At 42.2% G+C, this 26,808-nt stretch overlaps 1 pseudogene; it reads left to right on the forward strand.

Annotated features, from left to right (window-relative positions):
• The first annotated feature begins 4,017 nt into the window (after positions 1-4,017).
• On the forward strand, positions 4,018-26,477 carry LOC136136055 (ferritin light chain pseudogene; annotated as a pseudogene).
• Positions 26,478-26,808: the final 331 nt, after the last annotated feature.

Here is a 26,808-nt window from a genome sequence, read left to right on the forward strand (position 1 = left end):
GAGACAGAAAGTATATTAGTGGCTGCCTAGGGATGGAGGGGTTGGGGGAAATGGGAAGTGATCGCTGATGCATACAGACTTCTTTTTGGGGGGGGGGTAACGAAAATGTTCTAAAATTGATTGTGGTGATGGTTGCACAACTCTGTGAACATACTAAAAGCCACTGAATTGTGTACTTCAAATGAGTGCATTATACGGTATATGAATTATCTATCAATAGCTGCTATTAAAACAATGCTCAGGGGCTTCCCTGGGCTTCCCTGGGCTTCCCTGCTGGTGCAGTGGTTGGGAATCCGCCTGCCAATGTAGGGGACACGGGTTCGATCCCTGGTCCGGGAAGATCCCACATGTCGTGGAGCAACTAAGCCCGTGCGCCACAACTACTGAGCCCACGTGCTGCAGCTACTGAAGCCTGCGCACCTAGAGCCCGTGCTCCGTAACAAGAGAAGCCACCACAATGAGAAACCTGTGCACTGCAATGAAGACCCAACACAGCCAGAGGAAAAATAAAAAAGGTACATACATATGAACACTAAGACCTTATTAATTTTGATTATCCAATGAAGACTGGAGTGGTCCAGTCTGAAACTGACCTATGAATTTTCTCTGAGGGTATATTTTGCCAAGCAAAATAACAGCATAAACAAAACTTGTAGGAGTTTGTTTAACCTACTTAGCAGGAAAGAAAAAAATTAAGGGCTTTATCGACTCTATTATTTCTTTTTTCCTTTTTTTTTTTTTAGAAGATGTTGGGGGTAGGAGTTTATTAATTAATTTATTTATTTTTACTGTGTTGGGTCTTCATTTCTGTGCGAGGGCTTTCTCTAGTCGTGGCAAGCGGGGGCCACTCTTCATCGCGGTGCACGGGCCTCTCTCTATCGCGGCCTCTCTTGCTGCGGAGCACAAGCTCCAGACGCGCAGGCTCAGTAGTTGTGGCTCACAGGCCTAGTTGCTCCGCGGCATGTGGGATCCTCCCAGACCAGGGCTTGAACCCGTGTCCCCTGCATCGGCAGGCGGACTCTCAACCACTGCGCCACCAGGGAAGCCCTGGTTTCTTTCTTAATTCTTTTGGAGTTAGTATTTTCCTGATTTTTAATAGGGAGCATATATTACTTTTAAAATCAGGACAAATAAATAAAGGTCATTGAAATGAAAACAGTTTTTTTTTTCCTCCAAAACAATTCTTTTTTGAGGCCACAACAGTGAGAGGCCCGTGTACCGCAAAAAAAAAAAAAAGAAAGAAAGAAACCAAATCACCGGGATTGCATCACCAGCTCAGGGCATTTACTTAGAAGCCTCTGTACCCTCAGCTGGAGCTCCCGTAGCATCTGTAGCCCACGGGAGAAGCTGGGTCCTGCCTGGTCCTTTTTGATCAGCTCCCAGAAATTTGTACTCAACCAGGTCACCAGAGTTGGCACTAGAAAAGGCAGTTTTATCTCGTGTAAGCTCAGAGGGCTTTTGGAAGCCCAGACTTATATTTCCACCCCCTCATCACTTAGGGGGTACCACGCCTCCCGTCTGTTTCGAATCCAGTGGCATTTCCTGGAATTCAACTGCCTTCCTCTCTCTACAGAGGAAGTGAACAGTTTAGAAACCTAGGCTCTCCAGAATGGGAACTCAGTTATTGGCATAAATGTCTTTATACTGCTTCCCACGAGTGTAATTATCAAGTACCTTCTGTTTTGCTTCCGGTTTGTAGTACTTCGTGTCAGACGTTTGACTCAGGTCAAGTTTTTGACCTTTTCCTTTTTTCTTTTTTACACTTTTATTGGCATATAGTTGATTTACAATGTTGTGTTAGCTTCTGCTGTACAGCAAAGGGAATCAGTTATACATATACATATATCCATTCTTTTTTAGATTCTTTTCCCATATAGGTCATTACAGAGTATTGAGTAGAGTTCCCTGTGCTATACAGTAGGTCCTTATTAGTTATCTATTTTATATATAATAGTGTGTATATGTCAGTCCTAATCTCTCTGACCTTTTCTTATATAACTTAGTTTTCCTTGGACTCAGACAGCTTTCAAACTAATTTGTCCTTGGGACACAGTACGGTGCAGTGGCTGTGAGTCTTATGACAGCACGCTGTGTGAGCGCTGCAATGGTGAAATAGGCACTTTGGTACATAGCTGGTGGGCATGGTAAAGGATCCAGGTCTCTTGGAAGGTAATTTGGCACTAGCTATCAAAATTACAAATGCATATAGCCTTCAATTCAGTAATTCCATTTCTGGGAATGTATCCCACAGACAGACCTGCACACAGAGGAAATGAATGGGAGCTTCATCCTTATTGTAGCATTTACACTATTATTATGTTATTTATTATAATTATATATTATAGTACAATAGTATAATTGTATATTACAATATAATAATATAAGTATACATTATACTCTATATTCTATTGATACTATTATTGATATTTATTGTAGCATTCATATTATTATTAATATTACTTTGTTATAATCATACATGATAATGGTATATTATATTATGGTATGTTGTATATAAGTGTATATTATTCTATTCTATATTATTATTATTACTATAGCAAAAGATTTAGAAACAACCCAAATATCCATCAGTAAAAGATGGATGGTTAAATAATTACAGTACATCAGCATAATGGAATACTATATAGATGTTTAAAAAGTGAGAAAGTGGGAGTTCCCCGGTGGTCTAGTGGTTGGGTTATGGCGCTTTCACTGCCATGACCTGGGCTCAGTCCCTGGTCGAGGAACTCAGATCTCGCAAGCTGCATGGCACAGCCAAAAAAAACCAAAAACAGACAAACAGAAAAGTCTGAAAGCCCTCTATGTACTGATATAGTATATATTTAATTCTATATACAGAAGATACATGATTCATATTATATGAAAGTGAATAGATTTTTTATAATATGTGATCTATATTATATATTCATGATGTATAATACCATATATATGTGTGTACCATATATATATATATATACTGAGAAAGGCAGCTTGGAGAGAGGTTAAGAGCACAGAGTCTGGAGCCAGAATACCTAAGTCAGAAGCCTGACCCCACCTCTTCCCATCTGTGTGATCTTGGGCAACTCACTTAACCTCTCTGTGTCTTGATATAATCATCTATGAAATGGAGATAATAATAGCACTTCTCTCATAGGGTTGATGAGAGTATTAAGGGAGTTAATATGCATCAAATGCTTAGAACTGGGTGTGGCACATAGCAGAGAAGAACCATATAAGTGTTAGTTACTTTTATATTCCATGAAGTGAAAAGAGCAAAGTTTGGAGGTGTATAATATGCTATGTTTTGTGTAAGAAATGGGAGAAAATAAGAACCCCTATTTGTATTTGCTTTTCTTTGCACAGAACAGCATTAGAAAAATACTTACAGGAGGAGGGGGTGTGGTGCCAGACATAGATAGGAGAAACTTCTTAAGTGCATTTCTTGGAATGTCCTTTCAACTTTTTGAGCCACATGGATTTAATGCCTTTTCAAAAATATATATATATATTGTTAGTTTTTTTTTTTTAAAGAAGTATGAACCTCAGATTCATGAGAGTCTGAACTCTGACTCTACCACTCACTAGCTCCAAAGCCTGGCACAAAATTACAAAATTTATGACTTCTCCGAGGCTGAGATTTCTTTCTGCATAAAAATCATATCCACCAGTAATTGAGATGCACCAGTAACATGTCTGGTGTAGGGCAGGCCCATGACACGTGCTCAGGAAGTGTTAAAGGCCCCTGACTCCACTTGCTCTTCACGTCGCTTTCTTCCAGGTGCCCCCAAAGACACTGATTCTCCTCCTCCAGCTGCTGGCATTCCAGAACCTGAGACCAGATTACCTGGGGATGGGAGAGGAAGGCCAGACTCTGGGATGAAATCAGAGCAGGGTTCAAATCCCAGCCAAGTGGATTATTACCAACAGCATGGACTTGAGCAAGTGGGCTCAGTTCCCTCATTTGTAAAATGAAGACGGTGACAATGTCTCCATCTCGTAGGGTGATGGTAAGAACTAAACATGGTGTTTGTGACGCACAGCTTAGCACAGAGGAGGCGCTGTGTCCGTGGAAGTGACTGTGACACGGAGGGCAGGAGGGGCTGGGAGAGACGGGGAATGGCGTTTGTTCCCAGCTCCCGCTCTCCCAGTGTTGTCAGTGCCTTAACTGCTGAAGGCCGGGTGCTAAGCCTTGCCCTCTTTAGCCTCCTGGGGGAGAGAGAGCGTCTGGGTTAAGAGGACACATAATCATTCTCAATATGCAAACAAGGCAGATGAGGCCCCAGCTCTCCAAGCATCTACACTCCTGTGGACCGTAAACAAGCGAGCACGGAGAATTAGGATCATGTTTGTGGGCTGCTGCCTGAGTGAGATAGTTATGAAGGTAAATTGGAGAGCTCCAGTGGTTGGTTTAGGGTTTGACTATGCTTTTTTCAGATTGAAGATGTCCTGGTCTCCAGTTTTTTGAAAGATTGAGGACTTCAGACATGATATTCATCTAAGGAGAAGGAGGGGAGACTTCAAAATAGGAGGCAGTTTAAATCCTGTTTCCACCATTCACCTGGGCCTGTTCTCGCAATTGATGGAGTAGCAGTTGGGCTGGAAGGTAGCTAATTCTCCAGGTCCTGACACCAGGATCCGCTGCTTGATTTGGCATCAACCATAATATCTATGTGATGTCATTGCATAATATGATTTTTATGTCTCTGCAGACTTTATTGTTTTACTTTTCCTCTTGCTGAGAGCCATGTGCAGCTGTAAGTGTCATGGAGTCAGGTTTTTACTATCCTGAATGTGAAAGGCCACATTTCTGGCAAGATGTGGATAAGCAAAACCCCATGTGTGTCTATAAAACTAAATAGTAATTCCAAAGTATCTCCTAGTATGAGCCTGGGATGTTACCCAGGTTTTAAAATATATAATTTAAAATCCATGATCCTCTTGAGAAAAAATTCAGGATAGTAAAATAAATCTGCTCTTTTATATACACATGCCTCAGGGAAAACAGAATTTTATGTAAATAGCTGCAGGTGGTGATGTAACAGTATTACAATAGCCCCTATCAATTCTTGGAGTTTTCCAAGTGTGCTCTGAACAAAGGCTCTGAGTCTTTGCAAATTCTGTTCCTTCTCCCTGGAGTACCCTCTCCCTTCCTCCCTACCTGTACCTAATTCGCCTGAAAATTTTCTAATTTTCTTTCAGTTACAACCAAGACAACCCTTTCTCTGGGAAGAGATCTTCCTGTGCTCTCCCCAAAAGTGGGTTAGTTGCCCCTCCTCTGTGCTCTTTCAGCAACCTGAGTCTTTAGCAAATGATTTAAATAATCTTTACCACACTGTTTAAATAAAGTTCTTTTTTTGCCCTTGACTTCGTAGGCACAGAATTGGTTGAAAACTAATCCTTGGTTTGTAATGCATTATCATTGCTGGCCTACGCTTGGCCCTGTTTTATAGTTAAGTGTTTTATTTTACCTCTGTATTTATTTGTAACCATATTGCCCAGTAGAAATATAATGGAAGACTCATATGTAGCTTTAAATTTTCTAGTAGACCCATTTTGAAAAGTATAAAGTAACGTATGGAATTAATTTTAACAATATATTTTATTTAACCCAATATAGCCAAAAGATTATTATGTCAATAAATAATATAAACATTATTAATGAGATATTTACATTCATTTTTTTCCATATGAAGCCTTCAAAATCTGGTAATATTTTACATTTAGAGCATATATTGATTGGGTCTAGTCACATTTCAGATGATCAATAGTCTTATGTGGCCAGTGGCTACCATACTGGACAGCACAGATTTATAATATAGCCAAACTCCATGCACACATGACCAAAAACAAGAACTAAAATACTACCAATAACTTATGTCTACCTATAGATGCTTCCCTCATCCTGCTTCTTGACATCTGCTCTGTTGGCCCAACTAGAGGTCAAGTTCATGGAGGACAGAAGATGTATATTATATAGATGTTTATGTTTCATTATCTTCTCAAAGTGTGGTCCCTAGATGCTGCGAGTCCCTGAGACACTTTTATTTCAAAGTGTTTCTTACAATACTATGAAGCCGTCGTTTGCCTTTTTCATGGGCTGACATTTGCACAAATCACAAAAGCAATGGTGTGTAAAACCACTGGCACCTTACCACGAATCAAGGTAGTAGCCCCATACAGCACTGGTAGTCATTGTAATCGTCAATGCCATGCACTTTCGGTTTTTTTAAAAAAAGAAAGTTGCACTTAAAAAGTCCTTGATTGGGCTTCCCTGGTGGCGCAGTGGTTGAGAGTCCGCCTGCCGATGCAGGGGACGCGGGTTCGTGCCCCGGTCCGCGAAAATCTCACGTGCCACGGAGCGGCTGGGCCCGTGAGCCATGGCCGCTGAGCCTGCGTGTCCGGAGCCTGTGCTCTGCCAACGGGAGAGGCCACAACAGTGAGAGGCCCGCGTACCGCAAAAAAAAAAAAAAAAAGTCCTTGATTAAGCATTAAGATGTATTAATTTTATTAAATCTTGACCCTTGAATGCTCATCTTTTTAATATTCTGCGTGATAAATGGGAACACACATAAAGCACTTCTGCAGCACATCGACGTGCAAGTGTTGTCCCAGAAAAGCATTTGTGCCATTGTTTGAGCTGTGAGCTGAGCCAGTGGCTTTTTTCATGTAACACTGTTTTTACTTGAAAGAACAACTGACAGACAAACCATGATTATTCAGAGTTGGGAATTTAGTGGACATTTTCTCAAAATAAACAAAGTAAACCTGCGCTTCAAAGAAAACAACTCACAATATTTATTGACAATAATAAAAATTTGAGCTTTCAAGTGAAGACTCAAATTTTGGAAGATGTATATCTACCACTGTGAATTTCACAGCTTCTCAATATCTAAACAATTTTCCGGAGAAGTTGGTGGTGATATTAACAAATGTGAAAAGTGTTTTGGTTGTTACCTAAAGAAGTGGCAACATTTGGAAGATGTGTATAGCTCAGGGAGCCAGTATTTCCCAAATGACCAGTGTATAATGTTAACAAAATCACGCACTCAAAGTGCAGGAGGAAACAGTGGATTTTAACGTAAGAGAGAACAAAGTGTTCACTGATATGGTTTCAAATTTTATGCTGCAACTAACTTTTAGGAAGTTATACTTACTGAGTTTTGGTATAGTATCAAAGATTATCCACAATCATTTGAAAACGCTACCAAGATATCCCTCCCTTTCCCAAATGCGTACGTGTTTTCTTTCTTTTCCTTCATATACTTTAAGCAAAAAACATATTGCAATAGATTGAATCCATATTGCAAGCAGATATGAGGATTCAGCTGCTCTCTATTAAGCCAAAATTAAAGAGGTTTGCAAAAATGTAAAACAATGACATTCTATTCACTTTTGTTTGGGAAAATATAGTTATTTTTCATAAAACGTATATTATTCATGTTTCTATGTAACAAGTTCAGTATTGTTATTGTTTCTTGTTTTTTTAATAAGTTTGTTTATTTATTTATGGCTGCTTTGGGTCTTCGTTACTGTGCGCGGGCTTTCTCTAGCTGTGGAGAGCGGGGGCCACTCTTCGTTGCAGTGCGCGGGCTTCTCATTGCGGTGGCTTCTCTTTTTGCGGAGCACAGGATCTAGGCATGTGGGCTTCAGTAGTTGTGGCTCGCAGGCTCTAGAGTATAGGCTTGGTAGGTGTGGCACACGGGCTTAGTTGCTCCGCGGCATGTGGGATCTTCCCAGACCAGGGCTCAAACCCGTGTCCCCTGCATTGGCAGGAGGATTCTTGAGCACTGCGCCACCAGGGAAGCCCTGTTATTTTTAAATAAATTAATAAGTTAAAAATTTTTAATTTCTGTTTTAATTTCTAATACAGTAAGTATTGATAAATATAACTAAAATAAACAAAGCTCTGAGACCCTCAATCATTTTTAAGAGTGTAAAGTATTTCTGAGATGAGACCAGAAGTTAAAGAACCACCAGTCTAGCACATTTCCTATTCTATTCTATTCTATTCTATTCTATTTTGCTTACATATTATATTTTATTTGTATATTATATTTTGCTTACATATTATATGTGTTAATATATTTTATAGCTTTCATAATATTTTACTATTATCTTAAAAAGCGATCAAAGTCAACATCACTGGTGATGGGACAAATCAACGTCATGTGCTTCCCATATAATGTACTGAGATAGACACAACATCTTTTCTATGGTATTCTTAACAAAAATGCACATCCTGAATCTCATCGTAAAGTAACTTCAGATAAACCCAAACACTGACATCTACCAAATATTTTACTTGTACTTTTAAAAAATGTCAATATATGAAAAAAATACAGGGCTTCCCTGGCGGCGCAGTGGTTAAGAATCCGCCTGGCGCACTGCAACGAACAGTAGCCCCCACTCGCTGCAACTAGAGAAAGCCCGCGTGCAGCAACGAAGACCCAACACAGCCAGAAATAAATAGAAGTAAATAAATTTCAAAAAAAATTAAAAATATATATACAAACAGGGACTTCCCTGGTGGCCCAGTGGTAAAGAATTTGCCTTCCAATGCAGGGGACAAGGGTTCGATCCCTGGTCAAGAAACTAAGATCCCCATGCCGCGGGGCAACTAAGCCTGCGTGCCACAACTACTGAGCTCGCACGCCTCAAAGAGAGAGCCCGTGTGCTGAAAACTACAGAACCCATGCGCTCTGGAACCTGCGCGCCACAACGAGAGAGAAGCCTGCACACCACAATGAAGAGCCAGCGCACCACAACAAAAGATCCCACTTGCCTCAGCGAAGATCCCGAGTGTTGCAACTAAGACCCGATGTGGCCAAAAAATAAAGAAAATAAAAATAAATACTAAAAAAGAAGGCAATTAGACAATATCATTTTTTTAAAAATACAAATAAAAACAAAGCAAAACCAAGAAATGGTTTCAGTTTAAACTAGCCTAAAAAGATATGACAATGGAATGCCACCTATCATCTGGGGGTTTTTTACTATAAAATAATATTGGGCTTCCCTGGTGGCACAGTGGTTAAGAATCCGCCTGCCAATGCAGGGGACATGGGTTTGAGCCTTGGACCAGGAAGATTCCCACATGCCACAGAGCGACTAAGCCCGTGCACCACAACTACTGAGCCTGCGCTCTAGAGCCCGCGAGCCACAACTACTGAGCCCACGTGCCACAGCTACTGAAGCCTGCATGCCTAGAGCCCGTGCTCTGCAACAAGAGAAGCCACCGCAATGAGAAGCCCTCACACCCCAATGAAGAGCAGCTCACGCTCGCCACAACTAGAGAAAGCCTGCACGCAGCAACAAAGACCCAATGCAGCCATAAATAAATGATAATAAATAAAATAAATATAAAAAATATTAATGGCAATTGGAAAAATCTGAATAAAGTCTGTAGATTAGAAAATAATAGTCACTGTTAATTTCTTGATCTGGATCATTGTACAGCGGTTATGTCAGAATGTTCTTGTTTTTAGGGAATACACTGTGAATAGGGGAAAGGTATCATTTCTGTTATTGACTCGGATGTTTCAGAAAACAATATGAGAGAGAGGGGGTCGGAGAGAAAAGAGCAAACATGGTAAAATAATATTTGGAATTTGGGAAAAGGAAGTTCAGAAATTCCTCGCATTATTAGTGTAATTTTTCTTATTCCGAAATTGTCAAAATAAGGAGTTAAAAGGGAGAAAGTTTACTCAACAAATACACGAGTGAATCCTTTTCTAGATACTCCACTTTTTTCAGCTTCTGGATTTAGATGTAAGAAGGATTAAATGGAGGAAAACGAAAAGTCTCTTACAGACATAGAGAACAGACTTGTGGCTGCCAAGGGGGAGGGGAGGTGGGGGAGGAATGGATTGGGAGTTTGGGATTAGCAGATGCAAACTATTATATATAGGTTGGCTAAACAATAAGGTCCTACTGTATAGCACAGGGAACTATCGATATATTCAATACCCTGTGATAAGCCATATGGAAAATAAAATGAAAATGAATATATGTATGAGTCACTTTGCTGTATAGCAGAAATTAACACAACATTGCAAATCAATTATACTTCAATAAAATTTTTTTAAAAAACAAAACCAAAAAGTCTCTTAAGGTTATTATTATATCCTTACATTGCTTTAACAATATGTGTTAAAGTGCCTCCAAAATTTACCTCCCCCTGTCATTTTTCTTAAAAGGGCCTTTAAACCCCAGAAATTGAGGTTTTCATTACATGCACCTGCAAATTATTTTGTTCCTACTTTGATGTGGCAGGAAAGAGGATCCTTTGCCAGTCTCTAAGGCAACATGAAGAGGAAAGAGTAATTAGAGAATTACTGTTGGAAGAATTTAGAAAGGCGCTTGCGTCCCATCTTAGCTTTGGCCATCAGGAATTAGGACAGCCGGCAGGGAAGCTTAACCTCAGCGGCTCTCAGTTCCAGGAGGCTCTGGACCGCAGGGCCAGGGGGTGGGACGCCGGATCCGTGAATCTTCGTTCCACTCCTCTGGTCTGGAAGTGCACCGCTTGTGGCTTGACTGCTTTGAGGGTAAAAAAGGAGCTTGGGGCATCTAGGATTGGCTGAAAACGTGTGTGGTTAGGAGTCTAGCCCTGCGGATAATTAGAAGCAGATCCTGGAGTGAGGGAAGGTTTTGTGTTTGTGTTTTTTTTTTTTTTTTAAAACAACACGCCCTCCGTCTTTTCTTAACAATTCAATTCTGCACAGGTCGCCTCGCCCGCCTCCCTCTAGCGGCCCCGAGGAGGATCGTCACAGCCGGAGGAGCCATTGTTTTGACCGTGGCTTCCTTGTTCGGACAAGGGTCGTGAGCATTGGTTTCTTGTTTTAAGAGCCAAAGCCGGGCTTCCCTGGTGGCGCAGTGGTTGAGAGGCCGCCTGCCGATGTAGTGGACACGGGTTCGTTCCCCGATCCGGGAGGATCCCACGTGCCGCGGAGCGGCTGGGCCCGTGAGCCATGGCCGCTGAGCCTGCGCGTCCGGAGCCTGTGCTCCGCAACGGGAGCGGCCACAACAGTGAGAGGCACGCGTACCGCAAGCTACTCCACCCTGGGCTAAGGACGTTTAAATCTAGAGAGATTAACGAAATCTCCCGAGAGCACAGCAAATTATAGGGCTAACCCAGGACAGGCACATCAGTCAACTGACCCCAGTCCTGAGGCCGTCCCAGGAAAACTTGAAGAGGGACCCACTGGCACACACGGAGAATCCCCAAAGCCATACTTAGAAGAAAATACAAAGCCCATATCCCTTTATCACTCAGGGCCTGCAAGCCCTGCACACCCCGCCCAACTTCCTTTCTAACCTGCTCCCAAGCTCTATGGGCTTCCACCACCTGCTTTATTTTTACCGTGTAGCCAGCAACACTCTCTGGCATTAGACTGTGCATCCATGTATCTGTTCATCGTCTGTCTTCCACTCTACAATATAAGCTCCATGAAGGCTGCTTTTTCTTTCTTGCTCTCTCCTCAACACCGATCGCCTGATACGTGTATTGGATTCCCATGACTGACCTAACAAATCGCCACAAACCTGGTGGCTTAAAACAACGGAAAATTATTCTTTTACATTTTTGGAGGGAGAAATCTGAAATCAGTTTCACCGAGCCAGAATCAAGGTGTTAGGAAAGGCCACACTCCCTCCAGGGCCTGTAGGGGAGAATCGGTTCTTTGCTTCTTGCAGTTTCTGGTGGCTGCTGGCAATTCTGAGCTTGTGGCTGTATCACTCCAGTCTTCAAGGCCACCTTCAAATCTCTCTCTGCCTTTCTCATAAGAATACTTGTGATGGTGTTCACGGCCCACTCAGATAATCCAAGCGAGTCTCTTTGCATATCAGGAAATTGAGGTTCCTAAAGATTAAGTGACTGCCCATGGTCAGACAGGTAGGAGTCTCGTAGACACAGGTTTGAATCCAGGCAGTCTGACTCCAGGGCCCCTCCACTACCCTGTACAGGAGTCTGATGGGCACTTGTGCATTTATGGGTTTTGCTTTATAGATGAGCCCAACTATCTATTCTTTACTAAGTCCTATTCTAGACACCACAGGGATACAAGGAGGTCAAGGATCACGCCTTATCCTCCAGGATGTAGCCATTTATGTGGAAAGAAAAGGCATAAAGTTGGATAGTGGTTACCCGTGTGTGGTAAAGTGACTAAAAGAGCTGGGAGCCTGTAATGTCATTTGTTGACCTAGTGCTGGTTACAGTAGTGCGTGAAACAGTTTGGAAAAATTCATCACTATACACTTGTGATTTATGCGCTTTTCTTTGTGTATATTTTGGAAAAGGCATAAAATTAAGGCATAAAGGCAGGATTCTGGGAATTGCAGGGGCTTCGAGAGAGGCCATAAGGCAGTCTCTCCCACAGCACTGGATGTCTAGCTTTCTGACTAACTGCCTGACTAATAAAGGGTTGTGAAGTAGGAGGTGAGGGAGTGGAATTTTCCAGGGACTTTCCTATCAAAATTCCCAAGGTCAGCCCATCTCAGACTCAAGTTTGGCTGTAAAGCAGAGTTAAACAGACATTTTAAGTAACATTTAAAATGTTGCCAATAAGGATTAACTCCCCCCCCCAAAGAAATCTACTGTCACATAAATTTGGAAAATCCTAGGCTAAACAAATTTTGATCCCTTTCTTTGCTGCAGGACTTGTCAGAGCCTTTAATATATTAACATGACCTCTAAGTCTCCAAAAGAGAGATATATTTTGCATTTTTTCCCCCAAACTTATTTTACTATGGAATACTTTATTTGTTTTCTTAACATTTTCAGGATTAATGTTCTAAGGAACAAATTTTGGGAAGTGCTATTGTAGAATCCTAATTTATAGATCCAATTCACCCAAAAATAATGGAGACCAAAAGTCATCTTTCAAAGCATTCCCTGAGGCCTTTCTAGGTTACTCTCACTGTCCCTCGACAAGCCATAAGAGCTGGTTCAAATGACTAAAATATCCCATAACCTAAATGTCTGGATAAATGATGGGGCTGAGGGGGCACAGAGGACAACTGGGGAGCAGGAGAAGGTTAGGGTGCAAGTAGAAAAAATTACAATGACTTGAGTTCCAGATTATCCTGGAAAGTCGTAAGAGTGGTCTGGTTGAACAAAATGATTATTTACTATGAGGATGCAGGGCTTTCTCCCACAGCCAAAGAGTGGACTCTGGGACTCAAGGACAAGTTGGGACTGGACACCTGGATGCTACCAAGGCTCCCTCTCTGTCCTAAGTGCCCCCTTCATCCTTCAGTCTCTCAGGAGACCTATGTTTTTGCTTCTTGGCTGGCAAGATGGAAAATATAGTTACCAGCAGTTCCAGAGTTTATGTGTCACTGTCCAGTCATGAGGAGTGAGACTCAACTGACTTAATCCCAAATTCCTGAAAAAGGGATATTGGTCAGGCTGCTAGCCACTGGTGAGAACACTGGGTGAGTCACAGCGCATGCCACAGTCACACCATGACCGTGTTGGGGGAAGGGTGCAGTATGGATGCCCACATCCAGGTGGGGAGCTGGGCAGATCACCCAAAAGATGGCTGTTCCATCTTTTGGAACAAGGATCCATCCTGTGTACAGCTGCTTTGTAAAAGCACTTTCTCACCTTCTATGTACATAAAGAAATACGATTTTTTTTTTTTTTTGATGACTTGGGAACTTTCAGTTCTTCAGAATCATGATGCAGAACAGTGGCTCTCCTCCCCTGACCTGTAGATGTCTCCTGTGGAAGGGACGCTGCAGACTGTGCTAGCCATTTCTGAAAATCATTTCACCCAAGTAACATGAGAGGAGCTTGCATTTTTTAAAGAATGATTTGTTTCTTTCCCCTAAAATTTGAGTCCGTGGAGGGAAATTTGGTTAATTAAAACAATATTTGTTTTGGGAAACTGGTTGTTTAAAGCTTCACTGGGCAAGATTTCAGTTGTTTTCTGCTATTACATCCTCCATATTTAATGCCGTCGTTTTGAAAATGGATTGACTTCAGAAGTATTTTTCTCTTGCTTTGGAGACTTTGCACATTGGCCCAAATGGGGTTTTATTTTCCATTTTAATTTATACAGTATAAATATGATGTTGGACTTCTTTGGAGTTAACAGTTTCACTGTGCAGATGTTTCTTGAAAGCCTTTTCAATTCATAGTGTTGGTTAAAAAAAAAATTTTTTTTTATTTTATTAGCCTGGCTGCCTGCCAGAGGTAGGTGGGGAAACTGTTCCGTTTTGCATAAAACTGTAAGATTTTCTTTCCTTGTGCTTTCCCCACCCCCAGCCAGCTACATGATTATTAGGATTAAAGATGCCATAGTGACATCTTGTGGTCAGCTGCCAGAGACACAGCAAACAGTGGTCATGGTGGGATGACAGAAGTGATCTGTTCATTCTCCCACAAGTATTTCTTGATTTATTTTATTTGCTTTTTATTTACCAGTTGGCTCAAATCACCCTAGATTTCCAGGTTGTTTTGCTCTACGGAAAGTACTGAACTTTACCCCCATAGGAAGGATAAACATGCTGTGTTCTGGAAGGGGAAAGGAGGACATAACTCTTACTTTCGGCTTTTTGTTGGACGCCCTCATGAAAACAATGTTGCACAAGTTACTCAGTGATAACTCTGAAAAATACCCAAATCTTTTCCCTAAAAGGGGACAGGAAAGAGTGATTCTAAATAAGCTCTCATTCTTTATTCTAATTCTCAGCTTTCAGAAACTAACAGGCGGTTTGTTTACTTCACTTGTTTAGTATTTAGATGAAAACGTATAAATAATAACCCTCCAATTTTTACTTCCTCTCCCTAACTAGTGTCAATGGAGATAAAAATCTGCTTGCATAATTCTTGACTTTTAAAAGAAAAATGTAGCAAATATTATGCAGAAATTTTAAAAATTATGTTTACCAGAAATTTTGTAAAACGTAGAAGATATGATGTAATGTTAAAAGAGCAAAACACCAAGTTATATATCAGTTGAGGTCCTATATACATATCAATGTGAAGATCAGCATGGGTGTAGAAGTCTACACAAGTGTGGATGTAAATGTCAATGTCAAGGTCCATGTGGAGGAGGGCATAGATGCAGAAACAAGCCCAGAAAAAACATATATACTAACAAACATTTTCTGTTTCATAGTATTGTAACTAATATTTACTTTCTTATGCTGTCCTCGATTATCTATGTTTTCTTGACTGAACACATATTAAAATCATAACCAGGAAAAATACTTGGCACTTTTTTTTTAAGGATCAATGTTCTGTTTGTTTATATGTAAAATATCTCCATTTCAGGATGACACAGAAACATGAAAAAAATTCCTGCAAAGTGAGACGCATAGCAATGCACTGAGATGAGGGAACCGGAGTGAATCACAGACCAAGATCAAAGTCACTCAGGGAGAGCTAAAATACTTGGCATTCCAGAAACCTAAAGGTCTGTCCTGTCTCTCAGGTGCCTTCCCTGTGGAGCTGAGGATACGGGGTCTCTGGTGTAGGGGGCCACTCTCTGCAGGAGAGGTTTGCCAAGGCCTCCAGAGAAACTGTGAAACAGTTCAAGTTTGTCTTTGGTGCAAAATGTGCATCTCTTTTTTCAGTACTGATGTATACCAGGTGCTTAAATAGAATCTTGACATATATTAGTACTAAGATTGACAATTCTCCAAGGTATCTATAAAAGTGAGAAAAGTGAGAGTTGGAGAAATTAAGTGCCCCAAATCACACAACTGGTTGGACTGGGATTTGAATTCAGTCTCAGTGGGCTCTAAAGCCCCTCCTCTATACACTACACCTGGCTCTCACCGCCCTTTTCAGCAGATGAAATACTTTACACACACCTTTAGTGTCTCAGATCTCCAGAATCATAAAAGCAAATTCCTTTAGAAGCCATTGAAATATGTCCTGAGAAGAGCCCCTGGCAGGTGCCTCAAATTCCACTGTTACGGTGAACACCTTTATCCACATGCTCCTCATGTTTCCATAGGAGAAGAGGTTTTCTTCTCCACTCCCCCCAAAAAAGAGTGGTAAATCCTTCTGGTTGCCTCTCTTCCCCATCACTCACTCGACCCCCTAGGGAGAGGAGTGTGATATTTCAGTGGTGATACTTTTGAGAGTCTAACATCCTTTGGATCACATGAACCAAGGGGCAGGACCCCTGACTGTAAAGGTAACACATACAGCCAACAGTCCCCTCTTCGTTAACCAATGTGTTATACAAAGCCAATAAAATATTAACTTTTCACATTAAATAAGTTAATTCTAAAGTTTAGTTGGAAAAATAAACAGGCAAGAGTAGTCGAGAAAATTCTGAAAAAGAATAATTACCAGATTTTTTCCAAACCAGAAATCAAAGCATATTATAAAGCTATAGTGATTAAAAATGTATAGTGCTGATACATGAATAGACCAAGAGATCAATGAAAGAGAATAAAAAGTCCATAAATAGACCTAAGAGCATGTGGAAGTTTAGTATGTGGTAAATTTAATATAGCTTAAAGAACAGTATCTCAAATCCATGGAGAAAAGATACGTTTTTCAATTAAAGGCTTTAGGACAACTAGATGGCTATCTAAAATAAAGTTGGATCCCATACCTCACAACTTCACCAGGAAAAATTCCGAGTGGTACAAAAATTTAAATGTAAAAAAGAATAGCATATGACAAGTGACATAAGAAACCATGGGAGAATTATTTAATAATCTCAGAGGGCAGAATATCTTTGCATTTATGACACACACGAAACACAGAAGTCACAACATTCCGCAGAAAAAAATCAAAGACAAATGACAAAACTGGAAGGAAAAAATATTTGTAATAGACACCATGCTAATTTTTCTAAATATATAAAGAATTCCTAAAAATCAACAAGGAACAAACCAATGGCCCAATTAGAAACTAGGCAAATGATTTGCAGCAACATGGATGGACCTAGAGATTATCATACTAAGTGATGTAAGTCAGAAAGAGAAAGACAAATATATCACTTATATGTGAAATCTAAAATAATGATACAAATGAACTGATCTATAAAACAGAAATCGACTCACAGACATAGAAAACAAACTTAAAGTTACCAAAGGGGAAAGTGGGGAGGGATAAATTAGGACCTTGGGATTAACAGATACACACTACTATATACAAAATAGATAAACAACAAGGACCTACTACTGTATATTCAATATCTTGTAATAACATATAATGGAAAAGAATCTGAAAAAGAATGTGTATATATATATATATATGTATAAATATATATATATTTACACATATATATATACACACATATGTATAAGTGGATCAATTTGCTGTACACCAGAAACTAACACAACATTATAAATCAACTATACGTCAATATAAGTAAATACATAAATAAATTTTAAAATAGGCAAATGATATGAACCAACTCTTCCCAGCACAGAAAAGACAGAAGGTTCTTAAAATATCTGAAAAGGGGTTCAACGTCACTCACAATTGGAGAGACGTACTTTACAACTATCAGGGAGCGTCGTTTTGCACCCGGCCCGTTGGCAGACCTGAGACTTTGGTAGGAGACTGTGCTGGTGAGGTTGTGAGGAAAGAGGCCTGCTCCTACACTGCTGGTAGAAGTGGAAATTAGAACAGCCCCTGTGAAGGGCAGTCTGTGAATGCCCATATCCTTTGACACAGCCATTCCACTCCCAGGAATTTATAGAACAAAAGATGCTCCCGTATGCAAAATGACTTAGGTACACGGTCATTCATTGCAGCAATGTTTAAACACCAAAAAGCTGAAAACATCAACCAAATATTGGTTAAGTAAGTTATAATACACCCACCTAAAAGGCTACCACGCAGCTATAAAAGAAGAAAAGGATGACATTCTTTATGTGTGGATATAGATCATCTCCATGAGATATTGTTAAGGTAAAATCCAGGACTTAAAAGTGCATAGACTGTGCTATCATCTTGTGTTACAAATCAAAAAAGGAACGCACTGAATATACATATCTGCTGATGTTTACATAATCTCTCGCTTGAAGAAGTGCTAACAGTGTTTAGTTAAATAGCCAGAAAGAATGACCTCTGAATGTCTCAGACTCACTCAACATGGTGAGACCTTCGTGAGGGTCAGGGCTATGCTCTCCACCCGAAGGTCAGGGGAGACTAATAGCAGAGGCGTGAACAGTACCCTCGGGGAGGCCCAAGCACTCCAACTACTGTGTCCTCCCCAGAATGGGGGGATCTTTTCAAACCACGTGGACACTTTTTTCTTAATTAATTGATACAAATCTGATACATTGATACATTCTCGTCAACAACATATTTACACTCGTTTTAAGATAAAAATAATGATTTATTTTTCCCCAAGGAAGATGCACCATATGGCGCTGAGGTCTCAGATACTCACAGATATATTGTGGCCTTCACCCAGTTTTGGCAGCAAGACAGAATCTCTCGGGATCCATGCTCACACCTTTAACTACCCAACATTTTAAGCTTGATCTTTCCTCCTGAATTCCAAATAATAACAAAAATAACAGATTTGTTGCACGCCAGGCATTTTGATTAGATGCTCATGGCAATCCTATGATGTGAAGATCATTATTATCCTCACTTTGAAAACACAGAAGCTGGACTTCCCTGGTGGTGCAGTGGTTAAGAATCCGCCTGCCAATGCAGGGGACACGGGTTCAAGCCCTGGTCCGGGAAGATCCCACATGCTGCGGAGCAACTAAGTCCATGAGCCACAACTACTGAGCCTGTGCTCTAGAGCCCACGAGCCACAACGACTGAGCGCGCGTGCCACAACTACTGAAGCCCATGCGCCTAGAGCCCGTGCTCCACAACAAGAGAAGCCACCGCAATAAGAAGCCCGCCCACCGCAATAAGAAGCCCGCGCACCGCAACGAAGAGTAGGTCCTGCTCGCCGCAACTAGAGAAAGCCTGCGCGCAGCAGCGGGGACACAACGCAGGCAAAAATAAAATATTAAAATTAAAAAATAAATAAATAAAAACGCGGAAGCTGAGGCTCAGAGGGTTAAATGCTTGCACAGCATTACACAAGCTAAAAGGCAGAAAGGCTGAGGTTCCACCACAGATGGATCGGACGCCAAAGTTATTTCTCTTTATCTGTATCAAGCAACTTTCAATTCTTTCTGCACTGTTGTTTTTTGGGGTTTTTTTAAAATTTATTTTTGGCTGTGTTGGGTCTTCGTTGCAGTGCATGGGCTTCTCAGTGTGGTGGCTTCTCTTGTGGAGCATGGTCTCTAGGCGCACAAGCTTCAGTAGTTGTGGCACGTGGGCTCAGTAGTTGTGGCTCACAGGCTCTAGAGCACAGGCTCAGTAGTTGTGGCACACGGGCTTAGTTGCTCCACGGCACGTGGGATCTTCCCGGACCAGGCCTCGAACAAGTGTCCCCTGCATTGGCGGGCAGATTTAACCACTGTGCCACCAGGGAAGCCCTGCACTGTTCTTTAATGCCTTCTTTATTTGGTTCTCTTTCTAGTGGTCCTCTATGATATATTAAACCTTATACATTCCTCTGGCTTCAATGTCTACAAATTCTAGTGGCTCTCAGTCCAAGCTGCACATTGGACTCTCTCGGAGAGATTTTAAAACACACCCACCAGAACTCACCCACAGATACTTTGTTTTCATTGGTCTGGGATGGGATCTAGGAATCAGTGTTTTCAACCCCTTCCTCCACTCCATGTGTGTTTTATTCAACTTTGCATCCCTGGTGCCTAGTAGGCACTCACTAAATATTTGTTAAATGAATGAAGGAATAGATGATGAATGAAAGAAGGAAGGAAGGAACGAACGAACGAACAAACTTCAGGGTAAGGTAGGAGCCAAAATTTTGTTGACAATAAAGCAAGAGCAGTTTTGAAAGCCCTAGGCTAGGTCATAAATGCAGAGTCATTTTGATCTCCTTCTGGGACGCTGGAGAAGAAGGAAGCTGCATCCCTGTAACCCGCTCCATTTCCACACAATGGAAAACTATAAATAGCAGCCCTGAATCACATGAGGGTTATGTAATATAAGGTTCACAGAACAGGCTGCCTTTATCACTCAGGCTTAAGTTGCACTGAAATGGAAACTCAGCTGATGCCCTATGTATTAGTTTCTCCAAAAGATGAAAGTCTCTGGCATTTGCCCAGACCATCTATTTCCATTGCCCAGGTTTGAGGCCAGTTGCCAGGGCCTGTCTTGATAAGGAATTCCTGCTGTCTTTCCAGATAACGAGTAGGCAATTTCAGCAGAATTATTTTTATTTGCAAAGATAAGACCAGAATTTCCCCTGATCAAGTGAAAAGGCCGTGTATATCAGCTTTTCAGACACTTGGGAACACTGGATCATAGCCTCCAGTGAGAAGGTAGATATGCCACACTCGTGTGTACAGTTCCGGAGAGGTCACCCCTGCTTGTTCCCGTAGAGATTTGCTGATCACCTGAAATCCTTTGGTGAGACACTCAAATCCACTGTGTGCCGTTTAGAATGGGTTTGTCATCCTCTATAAAATGATAAGGTGGGCTTTCCTGGTGGCGCAGTGGTTGAGAGTCTGCCTGCCGATGCAGGGGACGCGGGTTCGTGCCCCGGTCCGGGAAGATCCCACATGCCGCGGAGCGGCTGGGCCCGTGACCCATGGCCGCTGGGCCTGCGCGCCCGGAGCCTGTGCTCCGCAACGGGAGAGGCCACAACAGTGAGAGGTCCGCGTACCGCAAAAAAAGAAAAAAAAAAAAGAGATAAGGTACCTGGCCTGCCTAGGAAAGGGATCCCTGAGCTACTTTTGAATACACAATTGATTCTCACTGGTTAATAAAGGGGGACTTTGGAATAAATGTTTCCATGAGCCAAAGCGTAAGGATGTGGTGGCAGAGATGGGCACCCACATTCTTTTCTTCTTCAATGCCCAACTAGCCCTCATTTCCCATCCTGGCTTGCAGTTAGGTATGGCCATGTGACCGTGTCTTAGATGATGGAATGTGACAAGTGAGGTGTGCCGTGTCCACACTTGGCCAGGCACATTGCTCCGTGTTTTTATCTGCCTCCTGGATGGCTGGTACGGAGACGCCTGCTAGGGCAATTCTGGAAGCCATGGGATGAAGATGCTAGAGCGTCGCCCGTCTGGGTCCCTGAATGACTGCCTATAGGAGAGTCATCCTGTCAACCTTTTCATTACCCAGTGCTCTCATCAGAGCAAGAAATACACTTCTTGGGAATTCCCTGGCGGTCCAGTGGTTAGGACTTGACGCCTCCACTGCAGGGGGCACAAGTTCAATCCCTGGTCGGGGAACTAAGATCCCACAAGCCACGCGGCATAGCCAAATAAAATAAAACTTCTCTTGTGTTTGTGCCATTTTACACTATAGGCAGTGAGCCTTCCCTATCTAATTATAGGTGTCATGAACGTGTCATTACACTTTAGCATCAAGGACAGGAATCCCTCATTTGCTTTGGAAGAAAAGATCCCACAGAATGGCTTACTCAAAATGACTCTGCCAGACTGCCTTTGCCCCCATGTGGCCCTGGGAGTTGATAAGCTCAGAATTCTTGTCTGAAACCAGATGGGGCTGTTTGCAGGGATCATCTGGCTTACCTCTAACGTGGATGAGCAATTTTTCCAAATTTCATCTCAAAACACAGACACTCCATGCAAGGACTTTAGCAAAGGCCTGAACTGGAAGAAAGGGATACTTCAAGTAAAATTCACATTGCACAACAGATGGGTCTCTGGAACAGTTGATCAAAATTGAAATTTTTATCAAACTGATCATATGTCAAGAAAATAAAAAAGAATCTTTTAAGACCTTTTTGCAATTCAAATAATCACAATCCACATTCCCCACCTAAGTACTTTTTGAAATATCATAGACTAGTAATTCTTTTAGTGAAACAACCTATATTTTTCAGAAGCTGTAATGATTTCCACGATATCACTGAAGCGAGAGCGGAGGTGGAGTGGAGAAAGAAGAAAATAGAACACTTAGATGAAAGTGAAAATAATCCTCAGCCCAGAAATCCACTACGGTACAGCAGAAAGGATTCCTGGGCAAGAAAGTAGGCAAAGAGTGTTCGATGCCCAGACACTGGATAAATGAGCAGAACTCGTTGGTGAAGTTGGTAGAATGCTCTAGAATTCCATTCCAGAGATAGAATGATAATGATAGATGATGCTTGCTTGGCATCCTTTGCCAAATGTAAATGTCTGGCAATAGAAGAGAGGGGAACTCGGGCCCCAACCGATTCCCTTCCAACTCCAGATCAGGGGCAGGAGGGAAGGGGGGTGATAAAGCACGGTGCTTACTTGAGAAAATAGGTGAAGACTCACTCTGCAGAAGAGCTCCAACATCAAATAAACATAAAACGAGTTCTCCGAGTATGAGGGGAAAAAGTACACTCTTAAAATTCAAGATCCTGGCAGGAAGGAAGGGATTACTGAGCTAAGAAGAAATCTATCCTTCCTCTGTGTAAGAGAGAAGATCTGGCACAGACTGTAGGACCTCACTCAAACTTTACTGCTCTAGAAACTTTGTATAAGTCTCTCCTCAGCCATCAGGCCAAATCTGAACCCAGTGACTTTGGAAAGCTCCCCAAATGAGCCTTTCAGCGGAGTTTTATATACTGCTGAGAAAGGAGAGGCAGTGTAGCTGTGGCTGTAGAGCAGGGAAACCCAAATTCTTGATTGCCCCCCCCATCGATAAAACACTATTGAGCACATGACATATGTGTAGTTATGGATTCAGAAAGTATATATGTGCACTACTGCATGTAACACTAACATATTGTACATCATGGAAAACATATTCCCAATAAAAGAAATGTTACAAGGATACATCAAAATATTTTCTTTTTGCACCCTATGTGGGTTGTCTTGCACATGTTGGACTCTACCACCTTCAATCTTGGTCCTGGAACAGAGCCCTTATCTTCACAGGGGTGACTATGGTATGAAAAAGAGAATAATGCTGCACTCAAGTCTGTTGCCCAAGTAACTAAAAGAGTCATGTGGAAATGGAACTCCTTAAGGGTCTAACTCATGTTTCATTTCTAGGACTAGCAGGGTGCCCTAGGACACCAAGGACATCCTGGGTCCTCAGTGATGCTTGTTGAATTCAAACATGATCGAGTAAATGACTGAACAATCGAACGAATGCATGACAAACATTTTTAAGCTACAGGAGAAACACAATATTTAAGGTGTAATTCTCACTTGTCAATGAAAATTTTCCATTGCTGGAGGAGTGCACATCTTCTGCCTGGCCTACAGTCTGGAATTCCCAGGACCAGAAATCAGCTAAAGTTCTTTCCAATTTCTCATCAGGAGCTTTTCTTCGAAGGCCTTTGAGGTCTAGGTGGGTACCACAGAGGCCAGAAGAAGACCAAGTAAGGCAACAGGGAGAAGTGATGGAAACTGGCTAAATGAAGGATGATGCAAAGGGCCTGATGAGGGTGATCATATTTGCCTCTGTTAGGCCAGGTGTTTTCTTCTCTGGGTGTCTAATGGTTTTGTGACTCGTCTTATCAGCTACATTGCAAACCTAAACAGGTCTGAGAACATAGGGTGTTTCTTCTTTCTTCTGTCCCCTCCATGGTCTGGTGGAATGAGAACTAGACTTAGAATCCAAACCTACAAGTCTTCTACCCAAGTAGCTAGATGGCCTTAGACAAGACACTTAACCTCTGTGATCCTCAGCTTCCTTATCCAGCCAATAAGAATAGTACTACCTCACTCAACGGGCTGTTCAAAAGAGCAAAGAAGACTTTTGCAAACTGTGGTACTGTATACAAATGTAAGGAATTACTACTATAATTAAAGTAGAGAATAAATACGTGTTGAGACGCCTTGAACTGAGTAGAGAGGTGATGCAATTCTTTACACTAGGCAAAAAATCAATATGTGCCTCTACTTAAGACTCCTTTTAAAAATAACACGTATAGAGAATATATATACACATAGAAAAAAATTTCAATATACATATATAGAGAGCAAGCTAATGCATACATCAACACATCACATTACTGTCACCAATGAATTGGAAATATCGAACGTTTGTGATTTTATGGTAAATAAACAAGCATTGATTAATGTTTTTCCATTTTACAGTTTAAAATATATGTTAGGGCTTCCCTGGTGGCGCAGTGGTTGAGGGTCTGCCTGCCAATGCAGGGGACACGGGTTCGTGCCCCGGTCTGGGAAGATCCCACATGCCGTGGAGCGGCTGGGCCTGTGAGCCATGGCCACTGAGGCTGTGCATCCGGAGCGTGTGCTCCACAACGGGAGAGGTCACAGTAGTGAGAGGCCCGCACACCGCAAAAAAAAAAAAAAATATATATATATATATATATATATATATATTAATTGTATATGTGTTTTATTGGGACATGTAATATACCCATTATAAAGTATTGTATCCTGAACACCATAATGGTGATCACTGGAATATTTCTGCTAGTAGAATTACTCTTACATTTTATTTTCTTCTTTGTGCTTTTCTCTATTTTCTAAATTTTCTTTAATAAACACATCACACAAATTTTTTTTCTGATTCTGAAGTATTTAAAAAGAAAAAAAAAATCACCCTTTTATACCTGACTTACATCTGTCTTGGGCTGGTGGGTGACCACAGACTTCTGTAAGAAAATTTGCAAACGATATGATAAGGAGGGAATTCCCTGGCGGTCCAGTGGTCAGGACACCACGCCTAATCTGTCTGTATATGCTATTTTGGGGTAAAAACAGAGAGGTATAACAATATACATTCATATTTACTTGCATAAAGAAAATATCAGGGGGGAAGGAGAGGTGGGAACCCAGATGACAAGGGCAAGAAAGAAGCAGGGCTTTTGTGTACTTTTCGTTATACTGCTTGAATTTTTAAAATATCATGTGCAAGTAATAACCAGCCTAAAATGCACATGTTATAAGAGCTCCTGACCTTTGTTCTGGGGAGTCAGGCCTCACAGTGCGTCTGTGCTACAGGCTGCCGTCCCCAATGGAGAGATGGATGTGCGGGCCTGGGCAGCGTGCAGGCGCCAGGCTGGTCCTGGGCTGGCCCTCCTCAGCCTGCTGTGTAGTCGTGCTTAAGATTTATCTGCTTCCTGTGGCAGCGCGAGGCCCCGGCCGCACACTGCCTCTGTTCTCTGCTCCAACCCAGCATGGCTCTTGGTTGCCAGTTGGTCACATTGAACGTAGCTGGCTATGTTTCAGGGACTCACCCTGTTCAATACACTTTCCAAGCCAGGCTCAGTACTAATTAAAAAACAAACAAAAAGAAACACGTTCCCTTTATAGGCTTGCGTTCAGCTGAGTCTGAGATACAGTTGGGCTAGAAAAGCCTGGGAGGTGCCCCCAGTGCGGCCAAGCCCCCTCCATGCTCCCAGGTAGGAAGGATCTGCAGCAAATAGAGCCTCAGACTTCCTCTCGGGAGTCCATTTACTCTAATGGGAAATGCTGACATAGGGTTCCTGACCAGCCAACTGCAAGCTGCCTTCTGCACATGCTCTGTCGAGGGGATGTGGGTTGCAGAATTTTGCCAATACAGGTAGGCTGGTCACATCTGGTGGCCCTCATCTGATCAGCAATGTTCTGTGAAACTCAGGGAAACATGAAAACTTTGTGAAAACTACATTACAATTAGAAACGTCTGTCCACGAGAACATACTATTGAAAAAAATGGCAAGACAAGACAAGGAATGGGAGAAGGTATTTACCACACATATAGCCAACAAAGAATTAGTATGTAGAACATAAGTAACTCCAAACAATCAAAAAATAGGCAAACAAGCAGTACGCTCCGTGGTCTCACGGATCTCTCTTGCTGCAACGGCGTTTGGAGGCCACAGACCCAGGGACGCCCCTCGCTCCACCCTCCGACTACCCTCCAACGTTTCTTCCAGTCGCAACCCTCAGAATCAGCAGTTCAGGATCCTTGGCCTCGGGACCCACCAACACCCTTTTTTGAGCCTAACTCCTTATTACGAACCAACTGTGAGCTCCCAAATTGGTCAGAATGATTCCACTGAGGTGGAGGCCATTGTCCACCGCCTGGTCAACCTGCATCTGCGGACCTCCTACACCTACCTCTCTCAGGGCTTCTATTTCCACCGCAAGGATGTGGCTCTGGAGGGCGTGGGCCACGTTTTCCGCAAATCAGCCAACGAGGAGCGGGAAGGCTCCCAGTGTCTCTTGAAAATGCAAAACCAGCGCAGTGGCTGCACCCTCTTCCAGACATGCAGAAGGCGCCCCAAGATGAGTGAGGTAAAACCCAGGACACTGTGGAAGCTGCCATGCTCATGGAGAAGAACCTGAGCTAGGCCATTTTGGACCTGCCTGCCCTGGCTTCTGCCCACGCAGACTCCCACCTGTGTGACTTCCAGGAGAGCCCGCGTCCTAGATGAGCAGGTGAAACTCATCGAGAACATGGGCGACCACCTGACCAACCACCGCAGGCTGGCTGGCGCCAGGCTGGGCTGGGCGATTATCTCTTCGAAAGGCTCACCCTCAAGTACCACTAGGAGCCGACCAAAGCCCAGCGACCTTTGAGGAGCCCTCTGGTGTCAGGGCTTCTGCCTGAAGCCCTTTTCTGCAGCCAGTAGGCAGCTTTTTAACTACCCTGGAGCCCTTCCCCAAGCCTTGGACCACGTGGAAACAATAAAGCTTTTTTGCAGAAAAAAAAAATAGGCAAACAATTTTATACCTCTTAGGTAGTTAGAGGTGGAATGGCTCAGTCATGTTGCGGTATATTTCCCTTTTTAAGGAACCAACAAATTTTTCTGAAAAATGGTTGCTAGTGTACAGAAATACAATATATTTTTCATACTGATATATTCTGTAGTCTTGTGAAAC

This window comes from Phocoena phocoena, chromosome 16 (assembly GCF_963924675.1).
Source record: "Phocoena phocoena chromosome 16, mPhoPho1.1, whole genome shotgun sequence".
In the NCBI taxonomy this organism is placed as follows: Eukaryota; Metazoa; Chordata; class Mammalia; order Artiodactyla; family Phocoenidae; genus Phocoena; species Phocoena phocoena.